This window comes from Crinia signifera, chromosome 6 (genome assembly GCF_055691185.1).
Source record: "Crinia signifera chromosome 6, ASM5569118v1, whole genome shotgun sequence".
Taxonomy (NCBI): Eukaryota; Metazoa; Chordata; class Amphibia; order Anura; family Myobatrachidae; genus Crinia; species Crinia signifera.
Genome location: NC_139222.1, coordinates 12,812,349 through 12,828,361, shown reverse-complemented (window position 1 = coordinate 12,828,361; position 16,013 = coordinate 12,812,349). Strand labels below are relative to the sequence as shown.

At 44.5% G+C, this 16,013-nt stretch overlaps 1 protein-coding gene and 1 non-coding gene across 2 annotated transcripts in view; both read left to right on the top strand.

Annotated features, from left to right (window-relative positions):
• LOC146007452 (uncharacterized) overlaps positions 1-16,013 on the top strand; it is a 64,203-nt gene that overhangs the window by 29,698 nt on the left and 18,492 nt on the right. The gene's annotated exons all lie outside the window — the stretch shown is intronic.
• On the top strand, positions 10,429-10,624 carry LOC146012744 (U2 spliceosomal RNA). The gene has a single exon (XR_014445792.1). It is a non-coding gene; the product is annotated as a U2 spliceosomal RNA (small nuclear RNA).

Below are 16,013 nucleotides of genomic sequence, written 5' to 3'. Positions count from 1 at the left end.
ACAGGAGGCATGGTAACAGATGGTGTAATGTCTGTCTGCACCAACCAATCACAGACATTTTTGCCTCGGGTATAGCAAGGCATAAGCGACACGTCCGTCAGACCCAGGTTTTCATCAGTGCTAAGCAGCGGCCAATGTCGCCTGGAAATCTGGCGGATAGTGTCACTTGCCGTGCTAAAGTGATTAACCCACGGCATCCTTTTCATAGCCTGCCTGGTTTTGATCTTGGGTGCAAGCAATTCTTCCCGTGGCTGGGAAAGCGCCTTGTTTTAAGCACTCACAAGCAGATCCAAATCATACCCTCGTATCACAAAGTTTTTAATCATGTTATCAATCTGGACGGTAGCCTCCATTTTATCTGTACAAATTCTACAGGTCCCGATGAATTGGGAGTAGGGCAGCCCAAATTTAAGTGGTCTGGGATGGTGACTGGTTGCATGTAAGATCGTGTTACGATCGGTGGCTTTCTTAAAAAGAGATGTGCTGAGAGTCCCATTATCCAAATGGACTGCTACGTCAAGGAAATTCACAGTTTTAGAGTGAATCTCAAAAGTAAATTTCAATGGTGAGGTCGACTGATTGTGTCGCTCTGTCATGTCGACAAACTCATTTTCACCCCCCGTCCACATTAAAAAGATGTCGTCGATGTATCTGACATAGAAGAAAATCTTGTCAGATACATCATGACTATTGAAAAAAATCTGTTGTTCTGCCACAAACATGTACGCATTGGCGTACGATGGGGCCACATTGGACCCCATCGCACAGCCAGAGCGTTGAAGGAAAAACTTTCCGTCATGCACAAAGAAATTGTGTGTCAAAAGAAGCTCTAAAAGATTGCACACAAAATCAATAGAGGGTCCCACATATAAAGCATTATCATTCAATAATATCCGTACTGGATGTATACCGTCATTATTAGGAATGACCGTATACAGGCTAGATACGTCAATAGTACATAGCAGACAATTTGATGGAATATTGACCAGGGATGACAATTTGTTAATGAAAGACGTGGTATCAAGAAGATATCTCTCATGTTGTACGATACATGGTTGCATTAAAGTATCTAAGTACACAGCACTATTTTGAAACAAAGAATCATTGGCGGCTATAATGGGCCTACCCGGTGGTATGCTGGGATGTTTATGTATCTTAGGGAGAGTGTACATGACCGGTACCACCGGCCATGCAGGGATAAGGGCATCACCTAAGGCCCTCCCAATGACACCATCAATAACAGCCGGATCAATCAAATTTTTAAGAAGAAGCTTATAAGGACCAGAAGGATCTTTCTGCAATAACAAATATACATGTGAGTCCGAGAGTTGGCGTTCAATCTCAGCCTTATAAGCTGCCAGGTCCTGGATCACTATTGCCCCGCCTTTATCAGCGGGGCGAATAGTGATCTCCTGGTTATCAGCCAATTTCTTTAAAGCCCGGAATTCACATGGAGAAAAATTGCCATTGACATATTTATTACTGGCAGAATTCACATAAGCATCAACATCGTGATTCAACATCCTGGAAAACATTTTGATAGAAACATTGTTAGTAAGGGGATCAAATTTAGAACGGGGCTGCAATTTTTCAATTGTGTCGGGATCTCATCAACCCGGGTCCGTGGCAACAATGTCAGATTTAGCAAAATGTTCATGTAAACGTAACTGTCTATTTAACCGATATTTTTCAATCTCGTATGCCGGTTCTCCGCTTACTAGGTGTGACGTCAGTTGTCAGCGTCAGTTGCCATGGTGTGGGAATCACGTTTGTGTACGTGACCATGGCAACGGACGTGGCGCGGGCGCGCACTGGTGATGCGTGAGTCTGACAGCGGGAAACGTGCCGGTACGTGCTGGATGGAGTGGGGGATATAAGGTGAGCACTTTTATTGTTGTATTATGCCTGATGACGATTTTGTAAATAAAATCGAAACGTTGCCTGAAGTTACCTGCTGATTCGTTTGTATTTCTGACCGTGTGCTGCCTTCACTGCATACACAGTGTGACGAAGACTATTATATATATATATATATATAATCTGTGTGTGTGTATGTATGTAATGAACAAACAGTGGCACTCCATGGGTTAAAGCAGGCAAACATATGTTTAATAGGCATTACGGTGTGAGGCATTATGTTTTTTTTTTTATATATTCTTTATTTAGATTTTTCAAGTGAATAAACAAATACAAAAACACAAATCCAGACAATACGATCATACAAGCGATTAGATAAGTACATAGATTCATTAGGTATATGTATCAGAGTTCTTTACAACATTCTCCTTTTAGGTGAGGCATTATGTTTAATGGGCATTACGATGTAAAATTTAGCAGTGCGCCTTCGGCGTGCACTGTTCCCATTTCGGGTGTGTGTGGGGGAATGATTGTTTAATAATTGTTGCATACTAGAGGGGAGAGGGTAGGGTGGTGAAACGATGGTGATGGTGATGGGCCACTTGCTTGTGTTGCCCCCCAGGCTGAAAGTTGCCAGCCAGCCCCTGGGTGCTGGACGGGGTCCCGACAGTCAGGATCCCGACAGGCATTCATAACTGTGATATAGAAACACAATGTACTTCATCTAATTTATTTTCCTAAATTTCCCAAAACATTTGGGCCTGGGAGTGCCTTCCATTTGGCCGTGATTCATAAATGTTTGTGAATCGCTTGAGTTACTGTATACAATGGGGGTAGGTTTATTCAGCATCTGAAGATCTTCCCCTTTCTTAAGGTGCCCATACACGGTCTGTTTAACGGATCCGTTCGGGACTTAAATAGCATGCATCGCATCGCATGCCTTGTGCATGCAATGCGATGCCATCCGATGCGATGTGTAGCTAGTCCAAAAAATATGTGCAGCACATACTTTTTGTACCGTACGATGAGATGCGCGGGAGCGCGCATCTCATAGTACAGAACGGACGGTCCGGGCTCCTTTATCTTCGCCACAGCACCATGTCAGGGCGTTGTCTTGTGCTTAACTGTAGAAGCATGCCATTGGGGTGATTCAGCATGGATCGCAAAAGCAAACTCCTTCTTTATTGGACAAAACCATGTGCACTGCAGGTGGGGCAGATGTAACATGTGCAGAGAGAGTTATGGGCCCCATACATCAGCAATTAGTTGTGTACAATCCTCTGTTCTGGAGATGATTGTCACAATTAATCTTTAATGTGTGGGCGCCAATCGAACGCTGAATCAGATTTTTAAACATGTTTAAAAATCTGGTTTTATTGGAGTTTCATTTTTGTATGTGTGGGCATTCTAACAGGAAAAATCTGCCGATCACTGAAACAAATCTGTAGTGTGTGGGCGAGTCAAATAGATTGAAGAAACCATTTATTTTGGGGGAAAAATCACTGGATCTGAGAGACAATTAATTGTGATTGCCGATGTATGGGGGCCATAAATCACCCAAATCTAATGGGGCCATACATCTACAGATCGATTGTCAGATTGGGCTGGTTGGGACAAAAACCTGGTAATATCTTAATGGCAGTTTCCCAGCATTTCAAAGCAAATGGTCAACTGTCATCTGCTCTCATCCAATCCTAGGATTTTTTTTCCAACCAGCCCAATCTGACAATCAATCTGTAACTCTCTCTGCACCTGTTACATCTGCCCCACCTGCAGCGCAGCATGGTTTTGTCCATTAGAGAGATTTTGCTTTTGCAAGCCAACCTGAATTAGGCCCCTTGTTTCATCAATAGATCATTGTGGACCGAATCTTTAACATAAAACTGTGGCATGCAGCACTGGAGAATTAATTAAGAGTGAATACCCTGCACCACAGCAGCTTTATAAACTGTACCTAAACCACAACAGCAGCGGTCTCATTACAATGACTCCATTCTGCATTATATAACCACATAAAAATACAGCTACAAGCAGGGCTGTTTCTAGACAATTTAGCACCCAGGGCAAAGAAATAAAAATGCGCCCCCCCCCCCCCAATACATAACATGAAACACAAGAAATTGCACGCGCCGAAATAGGGGCGTGGTTTATTTTAAAAGGGGTGTGGCTTAAAATAAGGGCGTGGTCTAGCAGCAAAACAATTACCTTACATCTCACTTTTGCAACCTGCATGTCCACACATTGGTTACCGCAGGAATTGTCATTGTCCTCCCGCACTTAAGTTGGCGGGCTGAAGGCCACACAGTGACATAAAAATATAAAGCCCCACACAGTGACCTAGACGCCTCACAGATCAAGGCCAAACAATGACAGGCTACTTAAATCATTATACACTTTTTTATCCGTGATGCCAATTACACATTACACCGCACGCTGTGATGACAATGACACATTACGCCGCACACTGTGATGACAATTACACATTACGCCGCACAACGTGATGACAATTACACATTATGTCGCACACTTTGATGACAATTACATATTACGCCGCACACCATGATGGTAGGTACACAATACTCCCCACAACGTAATGCCTATTACACATTATGCCCAACGCGCCGCTGCCGCACAACTGATGCCGTTTACTAATATGCCCCCACAGTGCCATACATATATGCCCCCACAGTGGCAGATATGCCCCCACAGTGCCACACATATGTCCCCACAGTGCCACACATATATGCCCCCACAGTGACAGCTATGCCCCCACAGTGCCACACATATATGCCCCCACAGTGACAGCTATGCCCCCACAGTGCCACACATATATGCCCCCACAGTGACAGCTATGCCCCCACAGTGCCACAGATATGCCCCCACAGTGCCAGATATGCACCCACAGTGCCACACATATGCCCCCACAGTGCCAAATATGCCTCCATGGTGCCACATATATGCCCCCATAGTGCCACACATATGCCCCCATAGTGCCACACATATGCCCCCATAGTGCCACACATATGCCCCCACAGTGCCAAATATGCTCCACAGTGCCACACATATGCCCCCATGGTGCCACATATATGCCCCCATAGTGCCACACATATACCCCCACAATGCCAAATATGCCCCCACAGTGCCACATATATGCCCCCACAGTACCACATATATGCCCCCACAGTGCCAAATATGCCCCCACAGTGCCACACATCTGCCCCCCTCAGTGCCAGACCTATATGCCCCCACAGTGCCAGAGGATAATATCCCAGAAGCAGCAAAACTCACCGTTGCTGCTGCTGGGGAGAGCAGAGTCCGGGTCTCCGAGTCCCGCTGCCGCTGCTGCTGCTGTTTCCCAGGGGAGGAGAGGGGAGCGCATAGCGGGTCTCTCCTTCCCCTTCACTATGACTGAGCTGTCAGCCAATCATATCTCGCGGGCTGGCTCCTTATTGGCTGCCGGCCCGCGAGCTGATTGGCTAACAGCCCAGTGACACAGCGAGGGGGAAGGAGAGGTCCAAGAGAGAGATCATCTTGCTGGGGCGGGCGGACGGGACAGCGGCGTGGGGTGAGCTGGCGGGCGCCCTGGCTGCTCAACAGAGGCGGACAAGCCGTGCGGCGCCCCGGGCGGCTGCACGGCTTGTCCGCCTCTAGAAACGGCCCTGGCTACAAGGGATATTAACGGTATGCCCGAATAGTGTAAGAACTGACTTAGAACAATAAATGATCATCACAGCAGCACTGGAAATAGGGTGTGATTGCTATGTCAGTGACAAAGTATTTCCCCAAACGATTAGTTAGATTTGTGCCGACAATAAATTCTGAAATAACTGCATGGACGAATGAGATGCAACATACAGATATCTGTCTAACGAACCATATAGGTAATTATATGTAATTATGGAGTAAATCTGTTGCACATGCAGCAATTATCAACAGAGCACTGACATCAGTAAAAACGGCAATTTATGTGCTTGAAACAATATATAGGGGTGTGGACTGGCGGTCCTGTGGCCGTGGCTCTCTGATGTTTCACTGTGATACCAATAAATTGTAAATAATTCACCTCAATAATTCAATTCATACATTGAAATATTGCACAACACCAGGTATATGCATACATATACACTCCCAACTTAACATACCACAATAAGAAAGCAGCCGTCTGTAATAAGGGGCCTTATTCTGGTTGGTGCGGTAGGACCGTGCACGGTCGGATCAGGCTTTTTTTTCCGTCTGCGCATGAGTATCTTTCGCTATGCGCATGTGACCGCACACCACTCTCCGTGTGAAAAAGCTTGTCCGCAAGAGCACGGTCATTGTGGGCGGCATGTGGGCGTTTTTATGGGAGCGGCCAGAATAATGAGGAAAACTGGGCGTACACGGGGGTGTACACACAAAATGCACGGTGCCACAACCGCCTCGATCGGCAAACGCACTGTGCATTTTGGACAAAAAACAAGCGGACGTCCAAGAGTGCTCCTGACCACTCTTAGAGCTACCGCTTGAGAGCGGACGTCTGGGTCTGCTAATTAACGCCGAATACAAGTAAATTACATACGTACACCTGAATGCAATAAGCAATGCTGCAGGCTATTAAGTGAAATGCCTCATTTCACTACCTGCAAGCCACACACAGCCCAGAAATACATAGGAAGATTCTCTTTCTACACTTGTCAACATGTAAAGGTTGGTTTATTTTTAAGTACTATTAATCCAAATACACATTTCTATATGTCCAGGTAGTTATTTTTTAACCATCTACACCCTTACTGAAAGTGTGTTTTACATATTTACAAAGCAGGAGACACAATTCATAGGAGTCGACATGTGTCAACTTTTTCACTGCAACACAAACATACCAGTCTAATTTATTTGTTAAACACATTGACCACATCTAACACCAACAATGAGTTATTGGGACACCATTTCTACTTGTAATGTTGGTTAAATGTCGTATGCCCATGGGCACTATTTTGCACACAATCTCAATAATATTTACCCGGGACATAAATTATGCATTTTCCTATCTCCTAATAACTTTATGTAGCACTCTGTATGTAAGATGCCAGGAAGCACATTCTTGCAATCACATATCTCTACCAAAGGTTCCCAACATCTGCCTATCAGACTCTAATGTCTTATTTTTAACAATATTAGATGATGTTTGCACACAAACCATTTTGTCATGCTTGGTCGACTGACAGATCTTCACCTGTACCATGAACTATGGAAAACCATCAGTGTTTGTGTTGGGAGGACACTTATGCATTCCTAGACAAATGTCTCATTGCCCCCATGTTTGCCTACCTGACCCACTCCATGAGGTACTCAATGCTCTGGGCCTGGAGTTAACTAGTAATGTATGAGTAACATCACCTGCAGGCTAACAGCTTTCTCACAGGTGCTGACAAATAGAAATTAGCTGGTAAATGGTGGAGATGAACATTTGCATCCTCATGGAGAGGGTCAGCAGGGCAAACATGATCAACACATCACTTCATTCACCTAAAGACCATGTTGAGTAAGTACACTCAAATATTGTATTTGCTTTACACAAGAAATTACACATCCAACACATGCTTTTAATGGTGTGAAATTTTTTTTATTGCTGGTAAGCATCACAGCTAAAAGAATATGTATATTTCATTGAAAATGTTTTAAAAAATATCATAACAAAAAAGCAAACCAGCAGAACAAGAAGTGGCATAACTTGAAACATGTGAGACGCAGCAAGTGCAATGGTGAAATAAAAGGCCACAGCAGCATCCAACCTGCATCACCCAGGACTAATGCTGAGCGGGATCCACAGCAGCAAAATAATACCCTGCATTTCAAGATTACAAATTAAATATTTTAGTACCCTTTGCACGGGAATGAATTGACTTAGCACACAGGAAGTGGAACCCCACTGCAAATGCAAAGATTTGGGGACAAATCACAGAGAAAGTCAATAAGGTGACATTACTTCCGCCCTCTTTTCCCCCTGGTTGATGGGGCCTTGGGGGTAGCGGGTTTGCGCCCTCTTTTGACAGTGGGCAGAGGAGGCTCGGCAGACGGTGAAGGTGGTGGGGCAGCTTGGGGTTGGGGCAGCAGATGGGATTGCTGCTTGGCCCGCCATAAGCGACCAGGCAGTGGGGACAAGCTCCGCCAGAATGTAATTCTGGTGGCTAAGTTGCTCTGCAATGTTATTCATTGCAGCCGCAAGAATGTCATTCTGGCGGCTGTACTGCTCTGACAGGTTTGTTGTGCCAGCCACCCACTCCGCCAGCAATGCCATATGCCGCTCATGACGGGCCCCACTCTCCACCCCTTGCTGCAGGATACTGGCCAGCTGCTGGTTGGCCATGTGTTCCACTGGATTTAGTGGAGGCTGTGGGCGCCCTGATGGAGGAGGCTGGTGGGCATGAAGAAGATGTTTCTGGAAAGTCCGGCTTAGCTATGGTAAAAATAGAAATCATTGTCACCATCACATCAACAAACATGTATGTTACCAACATCAATGCATTTCTCAAATTTACCTGTGAGCTCAGCAGCAAACACCTCCACTGGGAGCTCACTACCCATATTGGATACCACCCTGACCTCTACCTCATCCACAACATCCAAGGCCTCGAGCTCCAGGGGGGTATACTCCAAACTTGACGGCATAGCCCCCCTACCGGTGGACATGCTGTGAGCATACCGCTCAGTCATCTTCTTCATGCCACATTTGAAATCTTGCCACCTAAAAAAAAAAAAATACAATGTATAATCAGTACATATCTCCACCTCTCTGCTCATGCACGGCATTAGTACTGTACATTTAATAATGTGTCTGCTATGTTAGGTTTCTGCATACGTTTGCCACACACACATTTCTGTCACCATTATGAAGCATGACAGTGTCTCATATATCACTCATTAGAACCCTAAATGCAATTACATATTTCAGTATATATCGGGTATTTCTTGCAATAAAAGTGCACAATTATTGCAAATACATCCAACATTGGACACATGGAAATGATCTCCAGAATGTATTTCTGATTTTAATTTAAGTACTCACTGGGAGGTACATTTTATGCATGAGGTTGCGCACCCCAATCACTCTTTCTGTTACATATCTCAGTATGTTGAAATTAGAGCAGGCATGGGCAAAGTATGCTCCTCCAGCTGTTGTGAAACTACACATCCCAGCATAGCTTGCCAGTTTTGCTATTAGGGAGTAATTAAACTATGGAAAGGCATGCTGGGATGTGTAGTTTCACAACAGCTGGATGGCCACAGTTTGGACATCCTTAATTTAGTGGATTCATATGACACATGTTTTAACAAGTACTTTTAACTACCACACTTATGGATGTCCCATCACATACTTCACATGACCAGAACTGTGGCACTAACCTCACCTCACACCAATGGTGCAGGTTTCATCTATATATGTGGCTTATTACACATGGTTAACTGTTAATAATTTTGTAAGCTAGAAAATGTGAATCACTCCCCTCTATGATTGGGTTCACATGTGTCATTGAAGTGTAAAACTATCTACAAACACACCTTTATATTATTTGCTAAACATACATTTAACATATGTACACACATATTTCGATTTTTGGAGAAAAAACACACTTGCCTTTTCTTCACCGACACCCAATCCCTCTCCACTGGTGCCACCTTATTGACTTCCTCTTTGATTTGTTGCCAAATCTTCATCTTTGCAGAGGGAACCAGCTTCCTGGGAGCTAACTCAATCCATTCCCGTGCTCGGGGGACTAAAATCTTTAATTCGGCCTCTTGAAATGCATGTTTTTTTTTGTTTTTTTTATCCTTTTTAGCTGATGCAGGCCGTGTCCTGGTGTGACCAGTCACCTCACCATGCAGCTACTGGGTCTCACATGTTTCAAGCAATGCCACATCTTGCTTGGGCCTTCTTGAGACTCTGCACTTGGGGCAGGGTCTGTTTGTGAGCCTGACCCTTGCTCTGCCTGGTCTCCTTGGCTACTCATTTCTCTGCTCCTACTCCTCCGCTCTGCTCCCTTCCTCAATATCTCCTCTGTCATGGACTGGAATTTTGCCCTAAGTAAGGCTTCTTCTGCGGCAGAATCATCTGAGTCGGACATGTTTGCAGCAAAAGTACAATTCATGTGCCTAGCTATTTATAAGGAAAAGTCCCGCCTCTCACAGGTTTTTTTTTTTAATCCAAGTTTTAGCTATTTCACGCCGAAAATCCGGCGTAAATTACGCGGTATGAATGCACCTGTGCATGTACATACACAGGTTGATGTTACATACTGTATGTGCTAGATGGCTAAATGTGTTTTGTGGATTAATGTCATTATAAATTCATATAATGGTTTTCATACATTTATCATGTTTAATAATTATTTGCATTTCAACATGTTGTATGTCTTTAATTTTCGGCGAATATATGTGTGTTCTCATTGTTGCGTGTAAACATTTTTGCATACTGTATATTTACAGTACCTGTCTCCCTACATGTAATGCATACTGTATGTTCGCGCGTGATTTTTTGTTTCGCAAACATACTGTTAATTTTGAATGGATTAATAAAGTGTATACCAAATATCAATCGCTTCTCGGCCTTTTGGCTAAGATCAAGTGTAGTATCTGTTCTTATCAGTGGGTATGGACTGGCCTCTGGCAGAGAATAGAGAAAGGCTGGACTGAGTAGCTGCTCTGATGGGCGGAGGGTGTGGGACCAGTGTTCCCTCTAAGCTGTGCGCGTGTGCGCGCGCACACAACTCGCCGAGCCCGCGCACAGACATTACAACTGAGCGCACAAAGGTTGTTTTAGTGTGCCACGAGTTTAATAAGGTTGAAAATCACTGCTATAGTCTATGTGTGGTGTGTGAAGTCTGTAAACATTCAAATTGCTTTATTAACTCAACAGAACTCAAAACCTAGGCCTGTATACGTTATGTGACGCACAAAAATGTACATTTCCTTCCAAAGTTGCACAGCCAATATCTTTTTCTGCACAAAGCCTTCGTAAAATTAGAGGGAACATTGTGTGGGACCCCTCTTTTTTGCCTGGGAGTGGTGAAAAGTCTGGCTGAGTACCTTCACCTCTGCCAGTGGTAGGAGGTGTTGTTTCCGTAAACCCACTGGTGAGAGGGGGGGAGAAACACTGGGCCTAGTAGTTTGGCTCTCTTGACGGGGTTCGTAGCCCCCGAAGGATGAGACAGCGAAAGGCTCAGTCTAGTATCCATTCCCAGGGAGCGGAGAAAGGCTGGGACTGAGTAGATGGCTCCTGTTCCAGAGGTTCGTAGCCTCTGATGGGGAGACCGCGAAAGGCCCAGCTTAGTACCTTAACCTTGGAATCGGAGAAACACTGAGATTGAGTAGATTGCTCTTCCGAGGGGGCCGCAACCCCTAAGGGAGTCTTTCGAAAAGCCCAGTGGAGTACCATTCCCATGCCAGGGGCTGGAAATTGCCCTATGATGGGAGCAGAGAAACACTTGGTCGGACGCTGATCGGTCAGCTGCTTGGAGTCCGAGGCTGCACTGTGCCCCCGGGCAAACTCGGGGGCGCCGAACATGCACGGGTGATCCCAAAATCACCATGCACTAGCACTGCGCACTTCCCTCTAGGTTAGCGCTGCACATCCTTGTCTCGTCCTTTTGGGTGGGGTAGGACAATTTTTCACACCCCCACCCCGGACTTCTGGCTGAGGTATCTTTATTATTTATTTCTCTTCCCCTCTCACGTGTAATAGGGTCGGTATACACCACAGTGCGCACAAAAGCTGCCGGGATGGTTCTATCTCACGGGTATTTCTTCTTTTACCCAGAAAAGAACATGATATGCAAAAGGGGATAGAGATAGATCCTCAACCAGCGCTAATATACAATTAATACAAAAACTTCCCTTGTATGGGGTTATTCCTTTGTGCAGTTTTTCCTTTGAACTTCACAGGGACGTTTTCACATCAACAAGCCTCAGATGAAGATATATGTAAAAATATAAACATGGGAGATATCATCGCATAAAACTGTATTTAAGTCTCACGAAGATATAAAACATGGGGGTACAATGTTAAAAAAGGTTTTCCATAGCATCTGAATAAGCATACAAAGTGCACTGGGCTGCCAGCTTAGGCCTGGAAAGGTAATTACCGGATGGATAGGAACCGTTAGCGAAAACAGTTCAAATAGACATATGGTAAGTCACATACGGATCCCGGGTCACGCAGGTGCTCTCACAGTCGATTGGTAACTTCCTCTCCTGGGCGTCTGCCTGGCCCTGTGTCCACCAACGCGTTTCGGATCCCTCTGGATCCTTTATCAAGGTGTATGCTTTAAGGGGTGTCTGAGTCTCTATTTATGTAAAAAACAGCCAATCGCGGGTGTTCGTTTTCCCGCTCTTTTGCGGGTGTAAGTGAAGCTGGTTTCCGGGTGTACATACGTCACTTCCGGGTATGAGCTGGCCGGGATGACGTTAGCGTCACTTCCGGTTTCGTCCAGACACCAGGATGTTTAGTGCGCGCTGCGGGGAGCTGAGTAAGTGCCGCGCGCACTTCCGGTTCCGGTTTCTGACTCCACTGGGTGTAGTTGAAGCCAGCGGTGAGGTGTATGTAGCATCTATGCTACTTCCGGTTTTTTCAAACGATGCGATCACGTGGTAAACGCTACTGAGGGCAAAACATTCTGCCCACACATCAATCCAATGCAGTCCATATAAAATCCATATAAAATTCATATAGAGTCCATATCAAGTCCATATAAAGTCCATATACTTTAATCACTAGGAATCCAGTTTGTCTATAAATACATGAAAATGAGAAGATGATGATAGCAGCATGGAATACAGTTTAAAAATAGCAGTAATCTAAAAATGTGAATAAAATAATTTATGGGTAAAAGCAGAAGGATAAAACATCATATAACATCATAAAAACCATTTTAGCTCAAAATCTGCATTTATACCATTCGGTTTGAGCGTATTAAAATTATAGATCATTTGCATTTCTGTTTTAGCAAGTTGAGTATTTAGATCTCTTCTTCTGCTGTTCCCTTCCACGTATTTAATACCCATAAATAATTTAATATGTTTAATGGAGCATGCATGAGTGCTTTTAAATGGCTGTGAAAGCGAATGTGTTTCCACACCCTTTTCAATGTTACGTATGTAACATACGCATGAGTGAACACATACGTAACATTGAAAAGGGTGTGGAAACACATTCGCTTTCACAGCCATTTAAAAGCACTCATGCATGCTCCATTAAACATATTAAATTATTTATGGGTATTAAATACGTGGAAGGGAACAGCAGAAGAAGAGATCTAAATACTCAACTTGCTAAAACAGAAATGCAAATGATCTATAATTTTAATACGCTCAAACCGAATGGTATAAATGCAGATTTTGAGCTAAAATGTTTTTTATGATGTTATATGATGTTTTATCCTTCTGCTTTTACCCATAAATTATTTTATTCACATTTTTAGATTACTGCTATTTTTAAACTGTATTCCATGCTGCTATCATCATCTTCTCATTTTCATGTATTTATAGACAAACTGGATTCCTAGTGATTAAAGTATATGGACTTTATATGGACTTGATATGGACTCTATATGAATTTTATATGGATTTTATATGGACTGCATTGGATTGATGTGTGGGCAGAATGTTTTGCCCTCAGTAGCGTTTACCACGTGATCGCATCGTTTGAAAAAACCGGAAGTAGCATAGATGCTACATACACCTCACCGCTGGCTTCAACTACACCCAGTGGAGTCAGAAACCGGAACCGGAAGTGCGCGCGGCACTTACTCAGCTCCCCGCAGCGCGCACTAAACATCCTGGTGTCTGGCCGAAACCGGAAGTGACGCTAACGTCATCCCGGCCAGCTCATACCCGGAAGTGACGTATGTACACCCGGAAACCAGCTTCACTTACACCCGCAAAAGAGCGGGAAAACGAACACCCGCGATTGGCTGTTTTTTACATAAATAGAGACTCAGACACCCCTTAAAGCATACACCTTGATAAAGGATCCAGAGGGATCCGAAACGCGTTGGTGGACACAGGGCCAGGCAGACGCCCAGGAGAGGAAGTTACCAATCGACTGTGAGAGCACCTGCGTGACCCGGGATCCGTATGTGACTTACCATATGTCTATTTGAACTGTTTTCGCTAACGGTTCCTATCCATCCGGTAATTACCTTTCCAGGCCTAAGCTGGCAGCCCAGTGCACTTTGTATGCTTATTCAGATGCTATGGAAAACCTTTTTTAACATTGTACCCCCATGTTTTATATCTTCGTGAGAATTAAATACAGTTTTATGCGATGATATCTCCCATGTTTATATTTTCACATATATCTTCATCTGAGGCTTGTTGATGTGAAAACGTCCCTGTGAAGTTCAAAGGAAAAACTGCACAAAGGAATAACCCCATACAAGGGAAGTTTTTGTATTAATTGTATATTAGCGCTGGTTGAGGATCTATCTCTATCCCCTTTTGCATATCATCTTCCCCTCTCACGTTCGTCACTTTTCACGTTCCTTGTTTTTTGTAGTTTTGTCACTTTTTTTTGGGTAGTGTGGTCGACCCTTACGGGCCTTCCATTTCCCCAATGTGCCGAAGCTCTCGCCTTTTGGGGAGAGCTTCGGTCCCCTCGAGGACGACCCCGAGCCGCAAGGCGGAGGGAAGTCTAATGCGGGTCTCTCCAAACCTTCGGGTGCGGAGGACCCACCGTCCTAACCCTTCCGGGGGTTGAGGAATGAGGGTCTCTCTAAGCTTTGGCGAAGAGGACCCACTGTTCCCTATTTTCCCCTCTTCGGCCTTATGGCTGAGAGGGGTTAGGGGGAAAATGGGGCCCTTCTCCTTTGGGAGATAGCCCACTCGATCGCACGACCCCCTATGCACGTGTTTAGGCACAGCACTGGTGGTAGGGAGCACACCTCGGCTCCTGAGTTTTTTTAAACTCATCAATGTTTTAAACCAATCAGTGACCAGCAAAACTTATATATGTACCTGCAATTAATAGCTGCGCCATTGCCAATAGGACTACCGCTAGAGCTGCACCTTTCAGCTCCAGTGAACTGCTGGGGCTGGTGCAGGTTATGGACCAGTGCCTGGGGCCCAGGGGCCCCTATGTTTCAAATTTAGAAAAGCCGGACATATAATGCTGCCCGGCGCAGAATTGTCGCCCATACGGGCGTACGCCAGACCATCAGCCAATTACAACGCCAGTGGTCCGACCTCCACAGGTGGCAGCCGGATGTACTCAACCATATATGCCAGTACATCAGCCGCTGTAAGTATTATTTTTTATATATGTAAGCGACTGTTAGCAAAGTTTACAGATATATTGGTATATATGGGTAGTGTCTATATGGGTGTATATGTGTATATATGGGCCTATATGGGTAGTGTCTATTTGGGTGTATATGGGCCTATATGGGTAGTGTCTATAGGGATGTATATACTGTATGGGTAGTGTCTATATGGGTGTATATATGGGCCTATATGGGTAGTGTCTATATGGGTGTATATGGGTATATATGGCTAATGTAGGCATTTGTGTGTAGCATATTTATTCATTTGCATGATATTTTAAATAGTTAATTGAAAAATGTACTCAGAATAAACTGGAGCAAGTCCCACATATTACCCATCCGGGGAAGTGCTGACCCCCCGCCTCCCTCTGCCCACCCCTTAAAGTGGGTTACATCCTTCAAATATCTTGGGATTTGGGTGTCCAGTGACCCTGAGGAATTCGTTCATCAAAACGTTCAGCCTTTAATCGCCCTGATGGGGAAAAAATTTAATTCATGGAGGAAGCTCCCGTTAACAATGACGGGCCGGGTCAACCTCATAAAAATGGTTATACTCCCGAAATTTTTATATGTAATGCAGCAGGCCCCCGTAATACTTCCAAAGACACTTTTTCGGAAAATTAACAGTATGATATCCTCATTCATCTGGAACAATAATCGCCCAAAAGTTCGGCTGAGCGTTTTGATGAACGATAAAAGGGCCGGTGGACTGGGTCTGCCTGACTTCAGGAAATATTATATCGCTGCCCAGTTGGCGCAGTTAAAAGGCTGGGTTGGAGATCAACATGATAGTGAATTAATAGTAGCCCTGGTTAATTCAGCGAGTCCCAAGACAAAACCACTCAATAAATTATTACAAGGTCA